The following is an 11064-nucleotide window of genomic DNA, read 5'->3' as shown; positions in this document are numbered from 1 at the left end:
ATGCAAGGAAAACGTGCGTGGGAAAAATAAAGTTAACAGCTTCAGCCAAGCTTTGGGTCTCTTGGAGCCAGACTGACGCCTAAGAGGAACGGGTCTCTGGGTTGGGGACTGTGCAGTGTTTCACAGCATACCTCACTGTACAGAAATTTTCTTAAGGTTGGTGGGTGACCTGGTGTCAATCTAACCCGTTACATGACCAACTTACCTGAACGTGGAGTCCACGAATTCAGTGGCAAACACTCCCACAGCCGGTAAATGATCCTCCCATGCCTGCCAGCTTCTCAGCTATGGCTTTCAAGAGCCCCCTTGGCAAGGCATCTACCTCGCAGGCACATTAATTGCAAGCAACGCGTGTCCAAACGGAGGCCAGCATATGGGGCTGGCTCACAGGGCCTGTGCCCGTGTTCTGCTCTATGGCAATTCTGCTTTAGGACAAAAAACACAATAAAGAAAAACTGACCATCTCTGGGAGGAAAAGGATCAACAGAAACAAAGAGTGCTCATAACAAACTTTAACAAATCGTTACATCCAAGGAACTAGTTCTACAAATATTTGCTCCTGCTAGTCTGAGTTTATGAAAGGAAGGACTGTCCCTTCTCCCTTCCATGAGACCCTGCAGGCAGAGATTGGAACACTAGCATGGTAAAAATCCTTACCTGATGTAGGCAGCACTTATCAGAGGCCCAGCAGCTCAGCTGCAGCAGCCGCAGGGGGAGGAATGTTCTCCTGGTAAAGATGCTGCCCACTGCACCAGCTGCAGGGGAGGAGACTTTTCTCCTCCACCTGCTAGGTTCCTTGGCCTAATAATGTGACGTATCAAACAGGTTAACAGAAAAGTGTGTAGGTATGGGGGGACCCATAAGAACATGAGCCCCAAGGACAAGCCAGGCAGTTGAGGCTTCCGCTTTACCCTGAGCTAAGGAAGGAGATAGGAGCATTCACAGGAAGATAAGTTATGCAGGTAAAAGTTTATAGCTGGTAACCCCTCCCTCTGAGTGAGCCCCCCTATCCAAACTCTTCTAGGTAGTTGAGAGGTAAGAATTTTTCTTGCATCTGCTGTGTCGATTGCCTTCAGCTCAAACTAATCCACACGTGAAAGTGACATCTTTTGGGGTCATGTATTCTGCTCTGCAGTAATCCTGCTTTTAAAGAAAATCTAAACTACCTGAGAACTTCCTCACTAAAGAACTTCTGGCAAGGGTCCTTTAAAGATGTAGCTCTTCTAGGGGCGCCCGGCTGGGCCAGTCCCTGTACAGAACATGTGACTCAGTCTCAAGGTCAGGAGTTCATGCCCCATGTTGAGCATAAAGAGAACTTAAAAACCTAGCTCTTCTAATACATTTTAAAATATAATCCATTTTAAAGACCTGGGTGGCTCAGTCAGTTTGGCATCTGCCTTCAGCTCAGGTCATGATCCCAGGGTCCTGGGATTGAGTCCTGCATCCGGCTCCCTGCTCAGCAAAAACATGCAAATATAGTATCTACAGGCAGACCGTCTCAGCATACTTGTTGAAATATAGATTATATGTTAAAAAGAGAAAGAGCGGGGCGCCTGGGTGGCTCAGTCGTTAAGCGTCTGCCTTCGGCTCAGGTCATGATCCCAGGGTCCTGGGATCGAGCCCCGCATCGGGCTCCCTGCTCACCGGAAGCCTGCTTCTCCCTCTCCCACTCCCTCTGCTTGTGTTCCCTCTCTCGCTGTGTCTGTCAAATAAATAAAACCTTTAAAAAAAAGAGAGCCAAAAGGACTATGATACTAAGGAGGTTTGAAAAAATTTTTCTCTTCTAGGAGAAAAATAAAAACTGGTGAGGTCATTTGAATCCCTTCACCTTGAGGGTTTTCCTTCAAATCTGGCAGCTCTGGGGAAGTGAGACGGCCTGTCCCTCCAACCTGGGACAACAGCACGAGGGTCCCTGTGGGGGTGTGTCCATGGACTGCGAGCCTGTCAGCCCCAGGTCACTTGTGCATGGGGCAGGTGGTACTGCACAGACTCCTGTAGGACGAAGCCAAGGGAGTCCGGGAAAGGACCAAAGTTTCCCCCAAGAAATTGGTATTTGCACCTTCAAATTCACCCTCCCTCTCCAACCCCGTTCGCATGACCACCTCCAGGCAGGAGGACACCAGGGCAGCTCGCGAGCCTCACTCAGCCCCATGGGCTGGGGAGCCTGGCGTTTGCAGGGCACTGGGGCAGCCACCTTGCTCCTTCAAGGCGGGAGCAGCGAACCGCTGCCCAGTCTGGGGTAACTGGTGTGATTGATCTAGTTCACATGCACTTTTCCTTCATCTTAAAATTTAAAAAATAACCACATCCCTAGAATCTATCCCAGAGCTAAACACAGTGACCCACTAACCCTGAGTGTGCCCTGCTCCGCTGGAACCTGGGGACTTGAGGGGACACAGACCCAAACACCAACACCGTTCCATCAGGCACAGTGGGGACACAAACCCGTTGTCCTGGCAGCTGGTTGCCCTGTGGCCCACGTGTGCAGGCATCCAGTGGTGGGGGGAGGTGCGGCGTCCACTGATGCGGGGGGGTGCATGGCATCCATTGGTGCGGGGGGCGGCGGACAGCTCCTGCCGGTCACTAGGAGAGGAGGGGGCTCCGCACAGCTCTGCACCACCAGTACCGGGTCCCCCACTTTTCATCTCCTGGGGTCCCAGGCCCCATCAGCAGGCGCTGGGATGTCACCCCAGGATCTGGGGAAGGCTCCTGCCCAGCACCTCTCTCCTTCCAGGGTCGCCCACGCTCCCCCCGCCCCCCGCCCCGGGACCAGACAGGGTCTTGTGGGCGGAGAGAATCTCGAATCTAACAGCTTCACACAGACCTTCCTCCCTCAGGAGCCCCCCCCACCCCGGCCGCCTGCCCAGCCTGCGGGTCTCAGCCACTGCTGCTCCGCCGTGGGGCCGCTCCGCCACCCCTAGCGGGCAGGGCACCCCCGGTCCTCACCCCGCTTTTGCTTTCCTTCTGGGACCTTTCCACCGCCCCCGCGGGCAGCTCTGGGAGCCTCCTCCAGTGCTCCCAGGAGGCCTCCCCCCGCTCCAGGCGGCCCAGTCCCCCTCCTATGATCCCGACACTCTTCCCACAAGAAGACACTCTTCCCACGCTCAAGGGAATTCTAAGTACGGAGACCGCTGAGTGGGCATCGCTCTCCGGGACATGTAGCTGCGACAGAGCCGTTTGTAAAGACTTGCATGTTAAAAAGCCAGCAGATCAGCTTTCTTATCAACCATCATTATAATCACAGACAATAAAATCATCACTGCCCCTCAGGAGCAGCTAGGCTTTGTCTTCCTCCTCCCCTGGGTCCTTAAAGGAAAAGCAACCAGACTAGCAGTAATGAAGTTTAGCATGCAAATTCGGTGAGCCATTAAATAGCAGGTGTCGACCCCTGCCACTGACAAAGACATCGCGGACCCACACCTCTGCCCTGGGAATGGGTCGCTCTGCTGGGCTGAATCCTTCCAGGTCCCATGCGGCCACCTCCACGAAGTCCTATTGGGTCCCTCTGGAAAGAAGGGACAACCCACACTCTGAACACCCCTCTCCCCCCACAGCCTCCCATGCTCACACCACTAGAAGCAAGCTCATGAGGGTGGCGTCCTGGCTTGGCTCACTGGTGTTCCGGAAGAGAAGTTGGCACATGTTTTCTGGGAAGGACCAGATAGTAAACGTATCAGGCTTTGTGGCCAGGGGCCAGCTCTAGCACAAACTCGGCTTGGTTTGTCTTTGTTTTCAAAACCTCTTAAAGACTATAAAAGCCATCTTAAGCTTGCAGGACATTCAGAAACCGGCTATGGTCCATAATTGACCAAAGGGCTGTAATTTGCGGACCCGTGTTCTAGAACAACACCAGGCACGTAGCACATGCCCCCAAGATGGTTTTTGCATGAATGTCAAATTCTCTTCAGTCTGACAACAAAGGGATTGAGGGTGAGGTCTACACACCATGAACCATGTAGCCTTGTTAAGCAACTAGGATTTTGAGCCTCAGTTTCCCTTTTTCTTAGGGGATTACAGGGGTTTGGTTACAACTTCATCAGCCTTCTGTTCCTCACCCTCCCCAACCTTTTGTTCCCACAAGGCAGACAAACTGTGTCCCTTGCCCCCCTGCCCTCCACTGGTCCCCATCCCCCAGTGAGGCTGCCCCCCCTCCCTTGAACAAGGGTCCGAAGCTCAGGGAGGTCTGTCCCGACCACTGCCGCACCACGTCTCCACTGCGTTCCAGCCACCCTGGCCTGCAGCCAAGGGAGGCAGCCGGTCCTGCTGCAGGCCCTTTGCACCTGCTGCTTCCCACACCTGGAAAGCTGTTCCTCCAGTGTCAGATTGAATGATGTCCCCCACAATTCGTAGGTTGAACCCATCATCCCCAGTGGGGCAGGATTTGGAGATGGACCCTTAAGGAAGTAATTACGGTTAAATGAGGTCACAAGGGTGGGCCCTGACCCAATAGGGCTGATGTCCTTACAAGAAGGGACACCAGGAATGCATGCACAGAGGCCACATGAAGACAAGAAGGGAGAGACCACAGGAGAAACCAGCCCATCGGCACCTTGATCTCAGACTTCCAGCCCCCAGCACCACGGGAGGGGCAGTCTCTGTGGCTGAAGCCCCAGCTTGGGGTCTGTTATGGTGGCCTGAGCCGGGAGAGTCTGCTCAGTCTGCTCACCAGGTAACCCGGCGAGAGCAGAAGCCTCCTCAGAGCAGGAGCAAAATGGCAGCTCTGGAGGAGGACTGGGCAGGAGTCCAACGTTAGGTTACAATAAGAAGAAGAATAGGGGAATGTATTACTAATTACCACATATACCTAAGAGGAGTTTAAACAAGATCATACTGTTAAAGTTTTAATGACCTAGAAAAACAGAGTAAAAGAGACGTTTATATAAACAATGTTCATATTAAAAGACCGAAAATTACTTATGTTTTGTAATAGTTACGGGTAGATTGGGCATAAGGTCATTTTTACTTTCCCTTCTAGATCTCTGAACTTCAAAATTTTCCACCAAATGAGTGTATTTGCTTTCTCCTATAATCAGACAGAAGCATCAAAATTGGTAAAGGTTTTGCTTTTAAAAGGGGACTTAGGGGCACCGGGTGGCTCAGTCGGTTGAGCATCTGAATCTTGATTTCAGCTCAGGTCATGATCTCAGGGTCTTGGGATGGAGCCCGGTGTTGGGCTCTGTGCTCAGCGGGGAATCAGTTTGAGACTCTTTCTCTGCCCTCCCCCCCACACGCATTTGTCTAAAATAAATAAAATCTTTAAAAAAAAAATAAAAAGGGGATTTAAACATCCTAGAGAGTGATAGGTTCTGTAACTGGATAGTAGACAGTGATTATAGGGGTGCCTGGGTGGCTCAGGCATTAAGCGTCTGCCTTCGACTCAGGTCATAATCCCAGGGTTCTGGGATCGAGCCCTGCATCGGGCTCCCTGCTCCGCGGGAAGCCTGCTTCTCCCTCTCCCACTCCCCCTGCTTGTGTTCCTGTTCTGTCTCTCTGTCGAATAAATAAGTAAAATCTTTAAAAAAAAAAAAAAAAAAAAGGAATGATCTAGACATCCACTAATGAGCACATGTCTAAAAATTTGCAGGAATAGTTAGGATGGCAAGATTACATGCACAATGATTTATTTTAAAGATACATATACATTGTTATAGATACACATGATTGCAGAACGGTGTAGAGACAGGTGCTGGAACTTGCCAGCCAATCTAAGGGACCCTCCCAGGGGAGCCGGTGTGAGGAGGGGGGGTTCCTGAGAGACTACACCTGCGAACATTTTTAATTTTTTAAAAATATCTTAAGTAATCTCTACACCCAATGTGGGGCTTAAACTCACGACCCCAAGATCAAGAGTCACATGCTCTACTGACTGAGCCAGCCAGAGGCCCCCAATAAAGCATTTTTTTTTTTTAAGATTTTATTTATTTGACAGAGAGAGAGATCACAAGTAAGCAGACAGGCAGGCAGAGGGAGAGGGAGAAGCAGGCTCCCTGCTGAGCACAGAGCCCAATATGGGGCTCGATCCCGGGACCCTGGGATCATGACCTGAGCCAAAGGCTGACACTTAACCGACTGAGCCACCCAGGCACCCCAAGTTTTTCTTAAATGGTGTTTTTATGTTAAAGTAATGAACCAGTGGTTTGCAGATGGTCCCACTCACTGGCTGGAGCGCCGACTCCCAGCGCCCTTGCTGCAGAAGGCAAGGTTGTCCCTCCAGCTCCGGAGTCACACACACCGACGCTCAGACCAGCTTACCTTCCTAGGGCCACGGAGGTGCCTGGGGAACGGTGAGGACTCCCTCAGCCACGCGCCGGGCTCCCACGATGGTGACGGGGCGCGGGGGAGGGGTGCAGGGCACTCTGCTTAGAAAAAAGTTCACGGAGCGTGCGGTCATGGGTGTGCACGCCCACCCGCACAGGTGTGCACGGATCACTCATCCGGACCCTCCCTAGGCTGCTCAGGACTGTGCCCAGCGCCCTCCCCCAGGAGGCCCACCCCAGGCTGCAGTGGGCACTGGTACCGGATGCCCCCCCCACCGCCCCAGTGCAGGCCCAAGTAGCACTGGATGGACAGCAGCTTCCATGGGCGGGCGCCCCAAGGAATGCCAGCGTTACCCCACGCAACCCTGGAGACAGATGCTGTCACCCCTGTGGGACAGGTAAGGACCCACAGGTGGCACCAGGAGTCAAGACCAGCCCGACCCCACTGGCCCCACTCGGCCCAGGCCAGGCCCGGGGAGTGTGGCCTCAGGGTTTACAGCCCACCACGCACCCCCCTACACACCACGGCTCCCCCCACCAAGTACTTACCCTGAAGACTTTATGAAATACTTGATTAAACAAAGAATCTGGTTAGTTTTCATACAGATCACCTGCTAAGGCGAGCAAATTGGAGATACTAGATGGACATCATTCGAATTCAGATCATCTCTGCTTTAAGCAACACCCGTGGCTCCCCTCAGGCCACCGTGGGCAGTGAAGAAACAAGAAACTCAACAGGAAAGGACCGGGATGGGAGGGGCACCGTTAGGGAACCCGCAGGAGGGGTAACGCAGGCCCGGAGGGCGGCACACGGAGGCCGGAGGGTGACGAAGATGCTCGTCACCTGAGCGGTGGCACGGGGCAAAGCCAGGCCCCGGCCCGGTCAGTGGAGCCCAAGCCAGCTGCCAGGTGGGACCCACAAGCTCACAGAAGGGGGTTCTGGGGTCTTCCTCCCCCTGGGGGGTTTGGGGGGGACAAGTGTGGCTCTGCCACATCCACTACCGTCCCGCGGTGGGGGGCCCACGCTGATCCTCCAGGAGCGGCGACCCCAGTCAGGCTGGCCCCAGGCCAAGACGTGGGACAGGCCGGGACGCTCACCCCGCCCGTGGCCGCGCAGGCCCTCCTGCCCAGCGTTCTGGTGGCCAAGTGACCCTCTGAACCTTCGGCCGGGGCCTCACATGTTTGTAGCAATGTTCGAACAGGATCGCTCCGCATTAAGTTCCCAGCACATGAGCAGCACGGAAGATGTCAGTACCAGCCTTTCTAGGAAGTGGATCGAATCTTCTCCAGGCGCTGGGGGTCGCTGACCCACTTGGAGGTCACCTTGCCAGGGAGCCTTGTGCAGGGTCAGACTCCGTCACTGGAGGAGCCGAGCCCGGCCTTCCTCCCCGAGGCTTCTCCCCCCACAGACGTTAGTGCAGCCGGGCCAGCCCGGGCAGTGCCGGGACCAGGAGGGGGGAGAGGACAGCTGGGGGGCTGCTGACCGGGCTGAGGAGCAACACAGGAGCACTGGGGGCCCCCACGTGTGGCCCGCAGGACCAGCCAACCACCCCCGACGGTGGCCTCTGGTCACGCTCGCCAACCTTACGTGAAAGGCCACGTCAGAAAGGACAGGACCAGGTGCCAAAGGGTCCACGGCCAGAGTGATGAGTGATGCCCAGGGCAGAGCCACAAGGGAAGGGTCAGAGATGGGGGCGCCACCCACAGGACCCCACAGCTGGAAGCGGCAGGGGGTGGCAGGGTCAGCCTCAGAGAATTCCCGCCAGAGCCACCCCACCCCTGCTGTGCGGGCCGGGTCCCCCTGCACGTGGCCTGCCCTTGGCCGCCTGCTTCCACCCTGGTTCCCGCACCACCCCCGGGGGGACGCAGGCTGGAGCCTCCTGCCCCTGCCGGTGACCTTACTGACCTTCACGACTCTCGTGGGAAAACAGGAGACTGTGCCGGTTTCCTGAAGCTGCTGCAGAAAAATCACCAGACGGGGGACTGAAGACGACACTGGCCTGTCCTCTCACGGTTCGGGGGTCAGGTGTCCGCAGGCCCGTTCGTGTCGGGGGGGGGGGTGTTGTGACAACCTCCACCTTCACACACCCGCCTCCCGCTGGGGTCCCTCCCTGTCTTACGGGGTCACCGGTCCGGGAGTCAGGGCCCGCCCTAACCCAGGAGGATCTCACCGAGAGCCTTACCCGACCACAGCCACGAAGATCCTATTTCCAAACAAGGTCCCGGCTGACATGAATTTTTGCTGATCGCTGTTGCGCTCACTGCACCTGCTCAGCGGCAACAACCTGCCATGGCCGCCACGCCCTGAGCTCCTCGGGGGACCCTGCCCTCGGCCCTCCTCCCTTTCCAGGAGACAAACCTGAGGCACAGAGAATCTGAGGAACTTTCCCAAGGCCACACAGCCATGCGGGTAGCAGAACCGGGCCCCGTGGCCTCGTGGAAGGGTCCAGCATCTGCACGCTCACCCAATGGGACGCCCACCACCTGTGGGGGCAGCAGGGCTCCCTTTCTGTCCTCTGCGCCCCCGGGGAAGTGCGTGTGTGGAAATGGAGGCACCTCTCACAGGATTCCGGGGCGCTGTGGGCGCGGGGAGGCCCCAGGCAGCTCAGAGCCCCCGGCACTGATGTCAAGATGCGCGACCGCGGCTGGAAGGCCCGGCCCCGGGCAGCAGGACGCGCCGCCAGAGGGCGCACCTCTGTCCCTGGCTCTGCCACTGTCGTCTCCCGTCCTTGGACACCCGGCCGTGTGCTGTAAGGGCAATCTACAGCGTCAGGCGCCACCAGGGGCCTGTCTCCCCAGAGCCACCACGATTAACCATGTGCAGCCGGGAAATACTCAGACACGAAAGCAAATCACATCGATCTCACTGATTTGTCCGGTGCCAGGCTGTTGTATCACGTATCAGATCCCACTTGGGTTTTAGGTGGAAGGTGACCGGGGGGGCCCGGGGATTTGGGGGAACAGCCTGCGTAAAATACAAGCATGTTTAACGTGGAAAAGACACTGAACTATAATGACAAAGGAAGCAGAAAGACAGGGGCCTTGTTGGAGGGCCTCTTGGAGAAGCGCTCTGCAGTGCAGAACAAGACCAACGTCCCTGGGCGAGGTCACTGTGCACACAGGCCCCAGGGCCCAGCCGCAGCGACAAGCCAGCCCCAGCCCCACTGGCCTGGGTGTCATTCTCAGCCTGGATCGCTTCCAGTGCCCTGGCCCCACTGCCTTCAAGAGGAGGCTTTGAAAACTAACCTCCTAAAGCAGAAAACAGACCAGAATACATAGAAATTCAGAAAAGGGCTCCTACTCCCAGGGACGCCGGCCCCAGCTTCTTTCCAACTGAGCGGGGCCTGGCTGCGGGCTGATGAGTGCAGACGCTCCAGGGACCCCTCCTCCCCCGCCAGGCGCACCCTGTCCCCCCAGCCCCCTGACCCAGCTCCTCCACCCTCACAAGCCGCCTTTCCCTCCTCAGGGCCCAGCCAAGCAGACGGACAGGACAGACAGCTGGAGGTTTCCAGCATCCTTATCCAGAGCTGGGTACGGGCATGCGTGTGTGTGTGTGCGTGTGTGTGCGTGTGCGCGCGCATGCGTGTGCACAATACACACTTGGACATTTTTCAAACTGGAGATTTTCCCCGCAATTTCGTCAGCCTGTCAAGTCAAGGTAACGACACTGCTCCGATGTCTAATTAAGAGCATGAATCATCCTCTCCAGCAGCCAGGTGGAAGCTCTTGTTCAGGGAGGGCTGTTCACAGGTAGGGGAGGCCTGCTGAGCAGCCTGGAGGCGGAGGCTGGTGTTCTCACCAACAGAAAGATCTTAAATTCCAAATTTCCAAAGGGAAGCTTTTCAGCTTCTGCTGCCCATGTGTGGTGGGTTGCACATACTCCCCCAAATTCATATGGTGAAGGCCTAGACCCCAGGGGATGGCGTTAGGAGGCAAGCCTCTGGGGGTGACTGGGGTTAGGGGAGGCCGTGAGGGCGGTGCCCGCGATGGGATTAGTGTCTGCGGAAGAGGGCAGTTCCAGAGCCATCTCCCCCTCTGCCATGTGAGGACGTGGCGAGCAGGCAGCCTTTCTGCAAGAACCCTGACCTCGGACAGCCAGCCTCCAGAACTGAGGGAAACCGGGTTGGTAAGCCCCAGCCGCAGTCGAGGCGGCTCCTGAGGGGCACAGAACACAGTGGGTACCAGGGGCCATCCATTCTGCTCAGGAACTGCAGCCTCCAAAGTCTGCGTGTAATCTTTTTTATGATTTTATTTTATTTATTTGAGAGAGAGATCACCAGAAGGGGGAGGGGCAGAGGGAGAAGCAGACTCCCCGCTGAGCAGGCAGCCCGACATGGGCTCGATCCCAGGACCCTGGGATCATGACCTGAGCCGAAGGCAGACGCTTAACCAACTGAGCCACCCAGGCGCCCCAAATGTTTTCATATTTTAAAGCGCTATTTTGAAGTAAGAATTAAATCCGGTAGCCTATTTTCTTAACCAAGGCTCAGGATACGTGGCCTGTCGTGGAGGCAGGATGAGGTAGGAGAAACGTCTTGAGATCCGCTGAGAAGCAGCCAGCGCCACTCAGGCTCTTCCCCGTGTTACTGCCACGCTTCCCGCACTTCTGTGAGCACTCAGCTAGGCCTGAGGCGCCTGGGGGACTCAGTCTGGTGAGCATTTGACTCTTGATTTCAGCTCAGGTCATGAGCTCAGGGTTGCGAGATCGAGCCCTGTGCCAGGCTCTGTGCTAGGCGTGGGAACCTGCTTAAGATTCTCTCCCTCCCTTAAAAAAAAAACAACAAAAAAAAACTTCATTAAAAAAGTC

The sequence above is a fragment of the Mirounga angustirostris genome, unplaced genomic scaffold (assembly GCF_029215605.1).
Source record: "Mirounga angustirostris isolate CCGP_5_RB_7025 unplaced genomic scaffold, mMirAng1.0.hap1 SCAF_10, whole genome shotgun sequence".
In the NCBI taxonomy this organism is placed as follows: Eukaryota; Metazoa; Chordata; class Mammalia; order Carnivora; family Phocidae; genus Mirounga; species Mirounga angustirostris.
The sequence above is the reverse complement of the archived record's forward strand: the minus strand, read 5'-3'. Positions refer to the sequence as shown.